The 16011-nt window shown below is 39.9% G+C and overlaps 1 non-coding gene across 1 annotated transcript; it reads left to right on the top strand.

Moving 5' to 3' along the window:
• Nucleotides 1-10881: 10881 nt before the first annotated feature.
• trnai-uau (transfer RNA isoleucine (anticodon UAU)) lies at nucleotides 10882-10975 on the top strand. The gene is made up of 2 exons: nucleotides 10882-10919; nucleotides 10940-10975. It is a non-coding gene; the product is annotated as a tRNA-Ile (tRNA).
• Nucleotides 10976-16011: the final 5036 nt, after the last annotated feature.

The raw sequence follows: 16011 nt of genomic DNA, 5'->3' as shown, positions 1-16011 counted from the left end.
CGAGTTGTCGCAGCCACGAATGTTTATTGTAAATACTGAACCGTCAGCTTTAGTGTGTTTGCCATCACCATCTCTTTTTTTATCCTCATTTTCCCTCACGCTGTTAATCATGTGTGTACAATGAATTGTGTTTGGGTCGATAACGAGCTTTAGACGGGTTTGGACTGATACAACTTGAAAGGAGGGAGGTTGAGGATGAAGTAAGGACCTTATGTGTTTGTTTGGTACAGTTTATAACTAGCTGCTCTCGACTTCTTTGCTGCTGACTGCATCTCCGCTGTAGATCAGGAGTCATCACCTGGACCATCCCTCGCCATACCATCCGCTCAGCTGTTCTCCTGTGTTCAAACCATGCGATATTCATGTGAATCCATCATGTTGCCTCTTTGCTTTCGTAAATCCTGCAGACAGGATTTTGCCATCCAGATCCATTTTCTCCCCGTCTCTCCACTTTGCCTCCTCGTCCTCCATTTTCTGACAACTGTTGCAATATCTCCTCATCTTCTACCTCTTTGCTCTTTTCTTTCATCACTGTGTGAATGTGAGAGTAGACCTCCAAATAAAGTCACACCTGAAAGCATCTCTTCCGAGTCCTTGTGCTTCATGTGTCCCGTGTTATCTGTCCATCACACTCAGAGGAACCATAAAGACACGCCCCCCACCCCCCACCCCCCAGCATGGACTCAACCTCCAGTGCCTGCTGTCATAATACCTCCGTATTTTAATGTATGTGTGTTTTCAATATGTTATGTTGTTTGTGTGTGTCCATGTACTTGCATCTCTATGTGCATGAGAACTGGACAAACCATCCATGGAATGAAGTCACCACATCCACACCTCTGAGTTATTTCTTTCATTCTCTTTAAACATGAACAGAGGTTATTTTCATTCACATGCTGACAGATTATCTTTTCACAGACTATAAGGACTGATTTTATACACAATTCTACCAACCCCCCGGCTTGTTTGTTTACTTGCATGGTTCTGCAGAAATGTGAAAACAGTATGTCAGCAGATAGAGCGAGAGGAGGGAGATCATAAGTCACTGAGACACTGCACCGGTTTGTAAAATGTGTGTGTGTGTGTGTGTTTGGTTTAGACATGTTAAGGGTGTCAGAAGGGCAGGGGACTCGCCTACCCAAAACCAGAGCCGCCCAGAGGAGCACTCTGACCAGTGTTGTGCAGTTTCTAGGTAAATCAACACACAATCAGTGTTTGAGCATCACAGTTCTATAAACAATACATTTAACAGAAGTAGATTGGTTCAGATAGGAGCCCGTTGATGCAGCTCCAGTGTGGTGTCTCTTCCAGAGTCCCGTCCAGCAGCCCACGCCCCTCGCTCCCACCGCACCCCGGGCCTGCAGACGCCTCCCCCTCGACGCCTCCTCTCCTCTCTCCCGCACGGCCCCCACGGCATGCTGGGAAAACGCAGCTACCATCACCACAGCAGGGCCGAGCCGGACAGACGCTCAGGTACGCACGGACACACATTTCTGTTTTAAAAAATCAGCTGAATTACACAACAGTAATTATGAGTTATTATCAATAAGAGTGTTATTGCTTAACTTCATCCTGCCTAGAAGCAAAAAGTCATTAACTTGTTTTCATCTGTTAAACGACCCCCCCGCCCCCCAAAAATTGGAAAATGAGTCCTGTCTTGTTTTTAACTGAGTTACTTTGATGTGAGAGAACCTTGGGGACCAGACAGTGTTTATATCCAATGTCCTTGTCATCCTTTTGCTTGATTAAAATCAAATTAGTGGAGATACACCCGGAGCTGATAACCTTTTCTGCCATTTCTTATCTAAACTAGCTCGTTGGAGAGAATGACAACTAATTCTAATGAAAACGAATCAGCAGATGGGGGTCATTTGGATAATTTGGATGATTCAACTTCAGTCTGACACTTTGTTTTTTATTGGTAACTTCACTATTTTTATTGAAATTGAAACACAGTCATTTGTTGCACCACTTGTAACCAGGAAAAGTCATCAATACTATTCACAAGTGACAGATTCCCTCATGCACACTTTGCATCTTTCTCTTGTTTGTTTGCAGATAACCCTGGTACAACAGGTGGACCCCTCCTGGTAGGTGTCTTGTTTACTAAAAAACTCCTGTAAAACTGCATCAGCGCTTATTGTGATAAGATTAAATATAAAGGCCTTTTTTGCAGCACAACGGCCGCAGCAGCAGCAGTGGAAACACCCGAGGTGGCGTCATGATCCGCAAGAGACGCCCCAACTGGATCGATGCCCCCGATGACAGCTTCTTCCTCGTCACCCGGGAGACCAGGTAAGCAAAGGTGACCCTTCTCAAACCTCTGATTGGCTGACTGTGTGTGTGTGTGTGTGTGTGTGTGTGTGAGGGGAAAGCAAGTAACGCTGAGAGCCCAGCAAAGGCGTAGAAGAGGAATTGATCCGTGACAGATGTTATTTTTGTCCTTCGTCGACCTCAGACAGCGGTGTAGTGAACACACAAACACATACACAATGCATGTGTGCCTAAAACCACACACCTGTGAGTTGAAACAGAGTGGCAGCATTCCTGCAGAGTTTAAATCAATTAAAATGTATTTCAAAAGAAGCGTTTACTTTCATCAAAACCACTAATGAAGCTCACACAGATATGAAACACTGTAAAAGCACCACTGAAGTAAGATTTTTAATCTGTCCTTGAATAAAGGTGGTTATGTTGGGGGATTTTAATATTTCCATAGTTTAAAAAATCTTTATTTTCTTGTCTGATTTCCAGTATTTTTAAGCCAATAAAAGTATATATTCTGCAGGATTCAGTGACGATGGTTGGACCACTGAGCGGGCCGTGGCATTCAGAAGAAGATGATGATGCCAGTTTGGCCAGCAATTGTAATTCGGCCTAATGCTTTGTAGAAATAAGGTCTGAGTGTCTATTGTTAGCTTAAAGGAAGAGAATGGTGTCACCTTTAATAATAGGGCTTAATATACATAAATATAAGTACTGTGCATCCATGAGAATGCTCTCTTACATTATAATTTAACACCTAACATACATAAAATATGAAAAATCCAAACAATTAAAGGATTTTGTCATTTTTATTGATGGGGACTTTGAATGGTGAACTCAATATTAAAACTTTTCCCTGCGACCCTGAACGCCTTTTGGTTGGATTGCAGTAACATCAACAGACATTCATGGTCACCATTGATCGATGAAGCCTAATAACATTCTTTTTTTCTTTTGGAGGGTGAAATATCTCAACAATTAAATGATCGCCTTGAACTTTTACGAAATGTCATGTTCCCCTCAGTATGAACTGAAATAACTTTGGCAATCAAAATATGGAATTTGTCCAGTACTTTGTTTTTTTACTAAATACCAACAAAACTAATGACATTCCCGTCAGCCTCAGCTGTACTTTGTGTTTAGTTCTAATAACAGCATGCTAACAGATTTGGTAACATGGTAAACATTATAACTGGTAAACATCGACATGTTGGTAAAGCTGTCCTCCACCAAAGAAATTCTGAGTAAACTAACACATACGATTAAATCCACTAATCGATATGTTGATTGATTTAATCAAAAGATCTGGTCTTTCCACAAAGACTCACACAAAAGCACCACTTTAAATATTGTGTTCTTCAGAGATGCTTTCATAAGTTTTTTGGAAATAAGTCTTTCAGCATGAAAAATAGTCATAATATGCTGCATTTGCAGAGATATTTCGATTTTTAAAGACTGAAATTGAATCAAAGGAAATTGTGGGCGGAAATGTAAGTTTTGATGATGCATTTAGACGCTGAATGAATAAAAATTAAATAAAATGAGCGCCTCCATTAACTGCTGGAATGAATTTTTGTGCCTTGTAAACATAACAACATGTTTATGACCATAATACGGGTATCATATTTTCAAAATCATTTAAAAAAATGTCTCAAAACCCCCAAACAGCAGATTGTCTTTGCACACATTTTGTTGCTCACACGATTGAATAAACATGCGTTTATGTTTTACACATAGAAAATCAGTTTCTATTAATTTTGCTCAAACATGCATCGACACACACCCTCTCTCACACACACACACACACACACACACACACACACACACACACACACACACACACACACACACACACACACACACACACACACACACATGCACACGGTGAGTCAATGTTTGCACGTCTCTATGTGACAGAGAAAGATGTTCTCCCATTAGGCCGTGTCTAAATGAGCCATGGCGCCCGGCCTCCATCGCCGCCCTCAGATCACAGAGGCTAAAATTAGCGGCGTTAACTGGTGAGGACGGGCCGGCGAGGAGCCAGGCAGCACCGGGCCCTGAGTGGAAATATCATTACCACATTAACCAAGGCTGCACTGTATGGATCACTCACTTACCACCGACATCAACATGACGGTGCTCGTGTGTGAGAGATGTCCTGATGAACACTCTGTTATTCTGCTCACAGAGAAATGAATGCTTTCTGAATAAAGACCATTAATAGATCCGCTCTGAACGGCTGCTGCTAATAAAGGACGATGGGGAGTTTCATTTTCTCCTCATCTTCGACTCTTTCTCTCTGTCAGTGTGATGAAGAACGCAGTGTTCACCAACAGGGAGGAGTGGGAGTGATCGCCCCCTTATTCAGGGGAGGCAAGAGAGACAAATAGAGATAGAAACAGAGAGGAGCATTAACCCTTTCTTTACACAGGTCACGCACAATTCAAACTTCTAAACCGGACCAAAATAAGATAAGAATATATAACTGAAATCTGTATTCCTGATGATGAAGCTGATGAAAAGTCAAGAGATCAACACATTTGCATAATCAACCAAAAATATCTGCCAACTAATGACGCTGTATGAAAAGTTACAGAATAAAAATGTTACTTTTATTAGGAGTCCTCCTCTTGGAACCATGAATGTCTCTACAAAATGTTGTGCCAATCCATCCTCTAGAGACTAAAACATATAGAAATGTCATGGCAATCCATCTAACAGTCAAGATTTTTAACTCTGAACCACAAATGTAAAGCTCATGATGGCAAGTCAAAGGATCAACAAGACCATTAGGATTCATCCTCAGGGAACCATGAATGTTTGTAGCAAATCTCATTGTAATCTTTTCAACAGTTGTGGAGATATTTCAGTTTGGACATAAGTGTATCTGTGCAAAAAAATCTAGTTAATGTGTTTAAAAAGGAAGGAGACAGAAGCAAGTACATTTCTGGAGTACATTTATTGTTTCTGTTCTTTTCCTTATCTACCTTGTATGATACTTTATTCTTCCACTCCCCTCTACTTCAGAAGGCATTTGTATTTTATACTTCATTGCATTTATATTACTTTGCTGATTTTGATAATAAAAACATACGATGCGATCATAAAACACACCAAGTGGATGTTAACTTCTCAGATGGTTTTATCTAAACATGTGGGGCCCAAAAAAAAAAGAAAAAAAATCTAATATCTCACAAAAAACAAAAACTAGATATGGAAAAAATGATATATTCTTTTCCTTCCTTACCGATTTACCATTTTACGTTTAATCTTGTGACCCTTCGGAGGCCCTGACCCTTATTTTGGCAACCACTGAAATCAACTACATAACTGTATAGATATTGTTGTTTATTCTATTATATCAATGCATCAGTATAAATAATCTAGTGATATCATATATTAATAACATGTATCAGTCACAGGAGACATTTATCAGCAGAATGAGTACGTTTGATACCTAAAGTACATCTTGATGATGATAGTTCTGTATTAGTTAAGTAGGATTTTTACGAGTATTTTAACATTGAAGTACTGATACTTATACTGACGTAAAGAATCTGCATAATTCGTCCACAAATTATCCAATTATCCTAAAATGAGATACAAAGAATTGAATTTGGAAAGAGAAACAACAGGACAAAACTGTGACATATTAGAAAAGGGAACTGTAGAAAGTGAAACAGAAATGTAAATGAGACAGTTTGATAACTGTTGAGCCTGTTGGATTAACATGTTTGCTTTCCTCCTCCCAAAGAGCAGCTGAACAGACAAAGCAGAGCTTTAGATAATGTGCCACCAGAGCTCAATCTGCTCTTTACTCCTCCGGTTCCCTTTCTGCTCTTACTCTGAAGTGACGTTACGTATGTCATGCTGTGCAACAATCCAAAGGGTTCATTGTACTACGTTATTAGATGCACGACCGTGGCATGCACCTTCAGGCTTATTTACTATACTTGGATGCAGAGGCACATAATGTGTGCAGGGCCTTCATGAGTGCTCATTTTATCAACAGCGGGGATCTGGAGGGAACGGATGTGTTTTCCTGTTCACAACACGAGAAAAACATCCTCTGTTCTGCTGAGAGAGCAGCGAACGAGGAAGAAAGGACGAGGGCTGCACATTAAATCTGAAAGTGTTTTTCTTGACCACCTGAAGGAAACCATGAATCACCTATACGTTGTGGTTATGTTATGCATTCGCCTGCAAATGAATCCCATTAGTGAGCCTGTGCCCCATGGCCTTGTAGTTGAGTGTTGCTGTGGGCTGTTACAAGAGCCTTGCTGTCACAGCACAAAGCCCAATGCAAGTCCGGAGATTACCAGCAAGCTCCTTTTTATGAGTCTGAAAATCCTGCAGAGGAGTACCGCTGTCTTTCCTCTAACAGAGATGTGTATTCATAATTCTACTGCTGAGCCTCAATAAATCAAATGAGACAAAGTGGTTGTTTCTAATTACTTTCTCAGCAGCCTGGAAGCAAAATGTTATGCCTTTAAATTTAACTTTTCGACCATTTTAACCACCTTAAAGTTACCAGTTTTCTCTATTTATTAGTTTCTTCATTTTATGTCTTGAATGCATCAGTTATTGCATCAATATGTAAAGCTGTTGCTCGTTAGATGTGCAGCCACAGAGAGGAGACTCTGCTGAAAACAATACCAGCGGTCTTGTAATGACAGCATTTGTACCAAACAGTGAAGTGATGAATAATCCTAAATCCAGATGCATTCATCGATGTCAAACTGCTGCTAAACCAATAGCATACATGACAAACAATCCCTCATGAAGCCTTCAGCCCAGAGCCAGTTTCATGATTGTGTCCATGTGTAGGCAGCCTTTTCACTGCAGGCTGTAATCCAGGCATCAAACCTGTGGTCGGCTGCTTATAAATAATGTATTCAGACAAATAATGTCTGAGGCTTAGCTTCTGTGACTAGCAGAAACAAACTGTAAATATGCATTCATGAGCGATTGGCTACTCAGTTATTGTTTAATATCAAGCACTCAAACTCCAAGACATATTTCATTGGAATGAAAAGATGAAGTAAAATACATCCATGAAACAGCCAACAACAAAAAATCCAAATATCCCAATTTAAAAACATATGAGAAGATCATTACAGTAACTTTTTCCTGAGCACTTTACAGACTGAAAAAAGGCTGAAAAGTTGAGATAAAAAATGTATTCCTGATCTTGGCAACAGTAACTTGGTAACCTGGTGAGATTATTTCGTCCACTACTGTTTCCAAGGTCAAGAATGAACTTTCCATCTTGAGTTTTAACAACATGCTTGGCATCCGTGTGTCTTCTTCTGCACTTATGTCCCGTCTCGTCTCCACGCCTCCAGGAGGGCCAGGCGGCTGCTGTCCCGCTCCCAGCTGAGGCACGCTTGTCGGCAGCCATGCGAGCAGATCACCCTGCGCAGGGTCAGCCAGGCCCCACCGCAGGGGCTGGTCCTCGCCCCTCCACACCCACACCCCAGCTTGAGGATGCGAGGCCCCATCGTCATCCACGACTGAACCGGGCACGGATCATCGGACAGCCCTGCTGCATACTAACTAACAAAGTCTCACCTCCTATTCTGTCATTTGATTCCTTTCTCCCCTAAAATGCTGTTAATAATCCAGAACACGTAAACGAGCCGCCTCTCAACTGTATGGAAACAGAAAGGATGTCACAAGCTGTGATGCAATAGAAACATACACCTGCAGGACTGCAAGTGCTGCCTGTCTGTAATCCTGGGAACGTGTAAATACTGTATTTGGATGCATGCATGTGTGTGTCAGAGAGTGTGTGTGTGTGTGTGTGTGTGTGTGTGTGTGTGTGTGTGTGTGTGTGTGTGTGTGTGTGTGTGTGTGTGTGTGTGTGTGTGTGTGTGTGTGTGTGTGTGTGTGTGTGTGTGTGTGTGATAATGCCAACAGCAGCACATGAGAGAACGAGTGAATGATGACGTGTGCTGTTCTTAGTTTTTATGGATGGACATAACGTTCTTTTTGTGTTGATGGTGAATTGTTGTGAAGTTTAATCCGTTTGTATAAGGTTTTTTTGGGTGGGGGCATGGGGCGGGGGTACTTTGGAGTAGAGGGTGAGAATACAATTTGTGGGGACTGAGGTACTTTTATCAATGGAGAAGAGGCAAATGTCCAACGCTAAAAAGAAAATGCACTAAAAACTGAACTAGCAGCCTTTTTTAAAAAACAAAAAACAAAAAAACAGCTGCTTGGAGGCGTGTTCCACCTGCAGGTCTTCACGCTCTACTTGAGGTTTAAATCAATGAGCTTAAAGATGATGACCCGGAGACATTGTCATTCATTCATGATAAATCTGCAGGTCTAAAAAATATAACAAGGCAAAGACATAGAGAGCCAGCTTACATCAAACAGATGAACCAGTGTAATATAAATTGTACATGTCACTAAAGCGCTGTAAATCTACTCATCCTATTTCTATGGCCGACTGTACCTACCTAGCCCTGACATGGGTACTAAAGCACTTCCTTTGCAACAGAAGAGGGCATGGATCCGTCAGATTTTCCTCGAGGCTGTGATGCACCGGCAACATTTTGAGGCAAAAAATAAGATGAGCAACTTTACCAGCAGTTGTTTGGTATGGATTTCTTCATTGTTCCTTAAAACCAACAGTCCAGTTTCTCCTGTTTTCAGGTTCTATCTCTCTCACACTCAATGCTGCATGTTGCAAGAGGGCGTTGCCTCAAAAGGTTGCTGGTGGAACCTGTCCGGCCTTCAGGTGTGTTTAATTATAAGTTCTTAAAACTGGCATCGCCGCCGCATGTCTTTGAGGTGAGAGCCTCCGCTGATGATTTCTTCTCTTTCATTCAGAATGTTTATGTTAGTGTTTTCCTGTATGTCATGTGTTGAAATATGAATATGCTGAGAATAATAATAATGATAATAATAATAAAAAAAGTCTGGGTGAGTCACTTGGTGGTGTTACTTCCTGACAGGCGGTCCAGCCTCCTGCTCGGTCTCTCTGCCTCTCTAGGTGTTGGGGGGGTGAGATAGATGGCCTGTGTGACCGTGTTGTAAAATACCCCACAAATGACGGTAATTTGTCCCAGTGATGAGGAATGAGAAGTGCAAATCATGTTCCTGGAAGCTTGCCTCAAGGTATTTCACTCCATGTGCTTTTCCTTCGCTGCAGCTTTTAAAAACATGACCACAATCCACTGCTGTGTGCTTTTGTTTCCACCGTATTTGCCATATTGACTGTGGTTTTCCCCTGAAGGTGAAAATCAGAAACAGAGGCAGAGCGTAAATGACGTAATTTAGATTGAACCTGACATGTTGTAATTGGATTTAGTCTTAATATGCATGTGGGACTGCAGGGGATTAGAAAAAGCATCATCAGGTTTAACATGCTCATTGTGTCATCTGTTTCCTGATGATGTAATGGCTGCACATGTGACTCTTGCACTATTACACAGTATGTAAACTATATAGTGGCCAAAAGTAGGTGGACATCTATACACATGTGATTGTTAAGGCCCATTCAGCCACGAGAGGGTCTGTTGTTCAGTTCATCTCAAAGGTGTTGGTTCACACACCGAAGGAAAGTGAGTGTGCTTCAACTTTGGGAGGAAAGCATCTCCCCCAAAATGTCGTTTGAGAGAATAAACACTTTCCTAAACTGGAACTAACCCAAATCATGAAAAACAGTCCAAATGACTCAATGACTTAAATGAATCTAAAGCTTATATTTTCCAGTTGTTTTTCACATGGGTAATACACTTTGCATCTGTTGACGAGGATGTTGAGGCATTTTAAATTGCAGTTAATTTAGTTGCTCAAAAGTACAAAAAAATCAATTCTTGTGAGAAGCCTAAATAAGCCTGTTCGGGTTATTAAATCACACCAGAACATGTTTATAACTAGAGCAAGAGTAAATAAAAGGTATATAAGTTTACAGTAGCAGTCAAAAGTTTGGACACACCTTCTCATTCAATGCTTTTTCTTTATTTTTATTCTAATTTTTTCCTACATTGTAGATTAATAATGAAGACATCCAAACTATGAAGGAACACATGTGGAATTATGTGGTAAACAAACAAATGCTCAACAAACCTGAATATGTTTTATATTTTAGATTCTTCAAAGTAGTTGAATGAGAAGGTGTGTCCAGACTTTTGACTGGTACTGTATATATATATTTATATATATATATTTATATATTATATATATATAAACATATATTATTTATTATATATATTTATTTATATATATTTATATATATTTATTATTTTATTTATTTATATATATATACAGTACCAGTCAAAAGTTTGGACACACCTTCTCATTCAATGCTTTTTCTTTATTTTTATATTTTTCTACATTGTAGATTAACATTGAAGACATCCAAACTATGAAGGAACACATATGGAATTATTATATAAACAAACAAATGCTCAACAAACCTGAATATGTTTAATATTTTACATTCTTCACAGTAGTGGAATGAGAAGCTGTGAACAGACTTTTGACTGCTACTGTAATTATTATTAGTTTTCTTCTAACTGTTTAATTGTCAAACACTAGTCATCATTACTCTGGTGGATCTTTCACGACCTTCTTATGCAGGTTTGGAGGCCGACTTCCGGCGTAGCTCCAGTGGCGCAATCGGTTAGCGCGCGGTACTTATACGTCAGTATTCAGCAGAGCGATGCCGAGGTTGTGAGTTCGAGCCTCACCTGGAGCAGAGTTTTTAGGGCTGAGAACACATGAAGTACTCTGATCTACTAGTACCAGAAATACTGCTCTCGTTTTAACCAAACTGGTTCCTCTTGATGATGAAATGCTGAACATGTTTAATTATCGTTTTGATAAGAGAGCAATACACATGATAATGACAGAAATAGATGCAGATACATAGAAAAAGTTAAACATTTATCATGTTTTTTATATAAAACTTAAATAAGAAAAGAAGTAAAATATTCTACAGCAATATAACAGAATATCAAATTATTATTATATTCCTTTATTGATCCCCATGGGGGAAATACAAGTGTTGCAGCAGCTCAACTACACAGACACAGACAATAAATACACATACTATACAACTACACAGACAATAACTATACAACATACTATACAACTACACAGACAATAAATACACATACTATACAACTACACAGACAATAAATACACATACTATACAACTACACAGACAATAAATACACATACTATACAACTACACAGACAATAAATACACATACTATACAACTACACAGACAATAAATACACATACTATACAACTACACAGACAATAAATACAGACAATAAATACACATACTATACAACTACACAGACAATAAATACACATACTATACAACTACACAGACAATAAATACACATACTATACAACTACACAGACAATAAATACACATACTATACAACTACACAGACAATAAATACACATACTATACAACTACACAGACAATAAATACACATACTATACAACTACACAGACAATAAATACACATACTATACAACAACAACATAAAAGATAAAAGAACTACAACAATAAATAAAAATAGTAGAAAAAATAAAAGTAGCAAAGCTGGTAAAGTAGCAAAGCTGGTAGAGAGCTGCCGACAGGCTGACCTCTGGTATATATCATAATTATGTGTGGTGTGATATACTTCTCTAAAGTGTTGAAGGGAATGTTTTCTTTCATTGCATACATGATATATATATATATATATATATATATATATATATATATATATATATATAAATATACTAGCAATATAAGCCAGAGTATCTTTTCTTTTAAGAGATGTATAAAACCTTTCAACAATAAGGTAATTCATAGTGTTTTACAAAAGACATAAAAAGGCGAAGAATAATATTTCAATAGAAAATCTATAAAGAGGATTTAAAACAATACAATAAAATATAAATTAAGATAAAAAAAGAAATTAACTTACTTCAAACTAACATGTCAGATTTTGTTGAAGTACTGAATTTACTTTTATATTCAAGTTTTTAATTAAGTTTTCTTAAATCTCTGGTGTCATATTTTCTGCTTATACTTCTGATGATGACATTAATAATAACTAATGTTATTTTAAAGTTAATTCTAACTCTTAGCAGCTCTGGTCCGTCTGTCCAACAGCGCCCTCTGGCGGTGGACAGCCTGAACTGCTACTTTGTTGTGAAACCAGCCTTTCACCACTAGAGGGCGATGTAGCTGCACCGGACAGAGTGCACCGCCTCTCAACACGTTTTACTGACAGAACAGTTGAACTTATGTTCCTCAAGAAACATTTGGACAGGTGTCTGCTGCAGAGCAACGTGTATCTAGTCCCCCTCTGCTATTTTATATCATTATTTTTATTCACAAAATTCTATTTAGTGATATAAAGAATGTAATGTAATGTAAAGAATATTTCACTGAAATTACATTAATACATTACATTATTGAAATAATTCACAAACACATCTTCTTAAAACAGCTTTTGCATAATGCTCAGTTTCTTCACTGCTTCAATTCTATTTTGACATGCTTTATTTCCCTGTATATGATTGTTACATGTTATATATATAGGCCTATATCTGTGTCCTTGGATATGTGTGCGTGTGTGTGTGTGTGTGTGTGTGTGTGTGTGTGTGTGTGTGTGTGTGTGTGTGTGTGTGTGTGTGTGTGTGTGTGTGTGTGTGTGTGTGTGTGTGTGTTCTTTATGTGAACGTTTGTGTGCAGGCTTGTCACTCTAAGCCCTTTAAAGCTGGGAATGAACAAGCAGAAGATTGCAGTAATGACGTGACCCAGATGTCCAGGGTGCAGATCTGCAGGCTGAAAATGAGAGTGCAGATCAGGGCCGTCGTACCTCCCTCTGCGGCCCGGGACACAATCACAGAGTATTTAGCAGCAGGGAACATGTGTGTGTGTGTGTGTGTGTTTGCATGTAAGTGCATGTGTGCATATCATTTGAGGGAATGTTTGTGTGTGTTTTTAAGCTCCTTCAGATCCATGTAACACGAGGGATCAGATTTTGGAGTGTGTGCCACTTGTTCTTGGTCCTCCGGATTAGACGAAACAGATTTTTAATTTACTCTCCTCAGCTGCCTTCATAAGACGCTAAAGCCTAGCATCGCCCCACCAGAGACCCCCCCCCCCCCCCCACAACTCCTCCTCCTCTTCCCACCCCCACCCCCCCCACCACCCCCTTCCTCACCCATCCCCTGAGGTACCAGGTGGCTGAACAATCACACACCACCCTGACAGTAGGCTCAGCGGGCCACTTTACTCAATGAGAAGCTCGGCGTGTGTGTGTGTGTGTGTGTGTGTGTGTGTGTGTGTGTGTGTGTGTGTGTGTGTGTGTGTGTGTGTGTGTGTGTGGTGTGTGTGAGGGATTGAGGGGTGAGGGGACAAAAGACTGTGAGTTTAATATTTGGGATAAGCTGTGATTGAACATCCTGATCAGAGCAGAATGATCAAATTCTGCCAGTGATAATCCCCCATCTTGGAAAATTAAATACCACTCTGCTGCACACTCACACCCTCTATCTGTGTGTAACATGCTACACACACACACACACACACACACACACACACACACACACACACACACACACACACACACACACACACACACACACACACACACACACACACACACACACACACACACACACACACACACACACAGTATTTAAACGGGGCCTTAATCTGACCTGTGTCTCATAACCCTGCTTGGTTCCTTGGGGAACTGCTCTGATATCTGATGAGTTTTTCATTAATAAGACACAAGTCTAATCCTGAGGGAGAAACACAAAATGACAACGGATAAGCTCTGCTTTTCCCTCACACACACACACACACACACACACACACATAACTCTGATCCACTGATCCACTGATCCACTGATCCACTATCTAACTAAACATCTTTACACACACACACACACACACACACACACACACACACACACACACACACACACACACACACACACACACACTCATACTCATGTTTATGCTTTAATCTACCATCCTCGTTTCATTCACTCCAGCCTACACTTTATTTCCTTCACATGTCGAATGAAACATCTTTAATTATACTCTTTATTATATCAGTGTACTGCAGAGTAAAAGGTCCAGTCTTCTTGAAAAGAACCTGCCTGACCGCTTAAGTGTTTGTTCCTGTTCTGAAAGGCCTCCTCTGAAGGTCATAGCCTCACGCCGCCTCACGCCGCCTCACGCCGCCTCACGCCGCCTCACGCCGCCTCACGCCGCCTCCGCCGCCTCACGCCGCCACGCCGCCTCCCTGCCTCCTGATATGAGAACTCTGATAGAGGAGCTCATCGTCTCTCACGTGTCGCTGTAGATCTCGACACGATGAATTGTATGAAAGCATTCACGGTGTTGCACTCGGCTGTCTATGAAGAATTCATAAAAGATCTTGAAAGAGAAGCTTAAACTCCAGCAGTGTTTTATCCCCATTTTGAATGTTTCTTTAGAGGATATCCTGGATGTTTCTCCACATAGAAACACGGGAGTCTCCCGTCTAATGTAAAGACACTGCTATGAGTTTAATTATTTCAACCGTTTCTCAGTCTTGTTTTGACAGAAGGTTCAAAATGCTTCAACATCTGTGAGCCTTGGCCGGCGTTGAAGCCAGGAGGAGCAGCAAACAGAGTTCTAGAGCTTTCTTATTGCAGTTGTGAACATGACACAGCGCTGTCGTCTTCAGATTCATTAACATTTTTATTCAAGATGCAGATTGTATTGTTAGTTTTTTCAACACCTTAAATCTTTACCACCAGCACATCGTTAGCAGTGCACGTGACTGAATTTTTAGCTCTGGATGTTTCTTGAAGATATGACCATCAGGATCTGTAACTTTTCACCTTACGTTTAAATATTTACAAGCTTGTGTCTTTAACTTCTCCTAAAAGAACAATATTTTCTAGTTGCTTGTGTTTGGAGAGTTTCATGCCCATACAGGTCCATAAAGGTGCTCCAACTGTGAGTCATGTAACAGTGTCTACGCAGAAAACGAATGGGAGTTTGACTTCAGAAACAGGGAGTCCTGACAGAGCTCCTCCCACTTCCAGACTCTATTCCGACATTGAATAAAGAGCTTTCTGATGCTGTTATGATCTGACTAGTCTGTTTGAATCCTACTGAGGCCTTTTCAAGCCGTCTCTCTGCTGGTGACTCACCAGTAGAAACACAAAATGCCCTGAAAGGTGAAAAAAACCCATCAGCTACATTAACAGAACATATTTACTTTAATGGTAACAGTCTTCTAAATGAGACTCAAATCTCTCATGTAAAATATTGACTTCATACATATCATACAATCCTTGACTCATTTTTGGGGTTTGACATTTTTTAGTAATAAACAAACAAACATATTATTTGTTTCCTATTTCTCCTTAGTCTGCTGTATGATGCCAAGGAGGAGAAAAACAAGGATTTTTTTTATGATTTTTTGCAAAAATGCATATTTTTTGGAACAGGTGTTGTCAAAAAATAACAAACTTAAAGATTTTAGGTCTGACTGATTAAAAACATGAATTCTCATGAATGAATCTGAAGAGGTGATACAGTCGCATGTATGAAAAACTGAATGAGCTGCAGCAAGACAGCAACTATCACCTAAAAGATGAACCATATTCATCTTATTGAAATGATAAAGATGGATTTAAATTAGCTTGTGTTCATTTATGACAATCAATGCATTGGGCTTCAAGAGAAAAAATGATCCTTCAGTTTCTACACCTTGT

The sequence above is a fragment of the Anoplopoma fimbria genome, chromosome 5, assembly GCF_027596085.1.
Source record: "Anoplopoma fimbria isolate UVic2021 breed Golden Eagle Sablefish chromosome 5, Afim_UVic_2022, whole genome shotgun sequence".
NCBI lineage: Eukaryota > Metazoa > Chordata > Actinopteri > Perciformes > Anoplopomatidae > Anoplopoma > Anoplopoma fimbria.
This window is presented reverse-complemented; position numbering and strand designations above follow the sequence as displayed.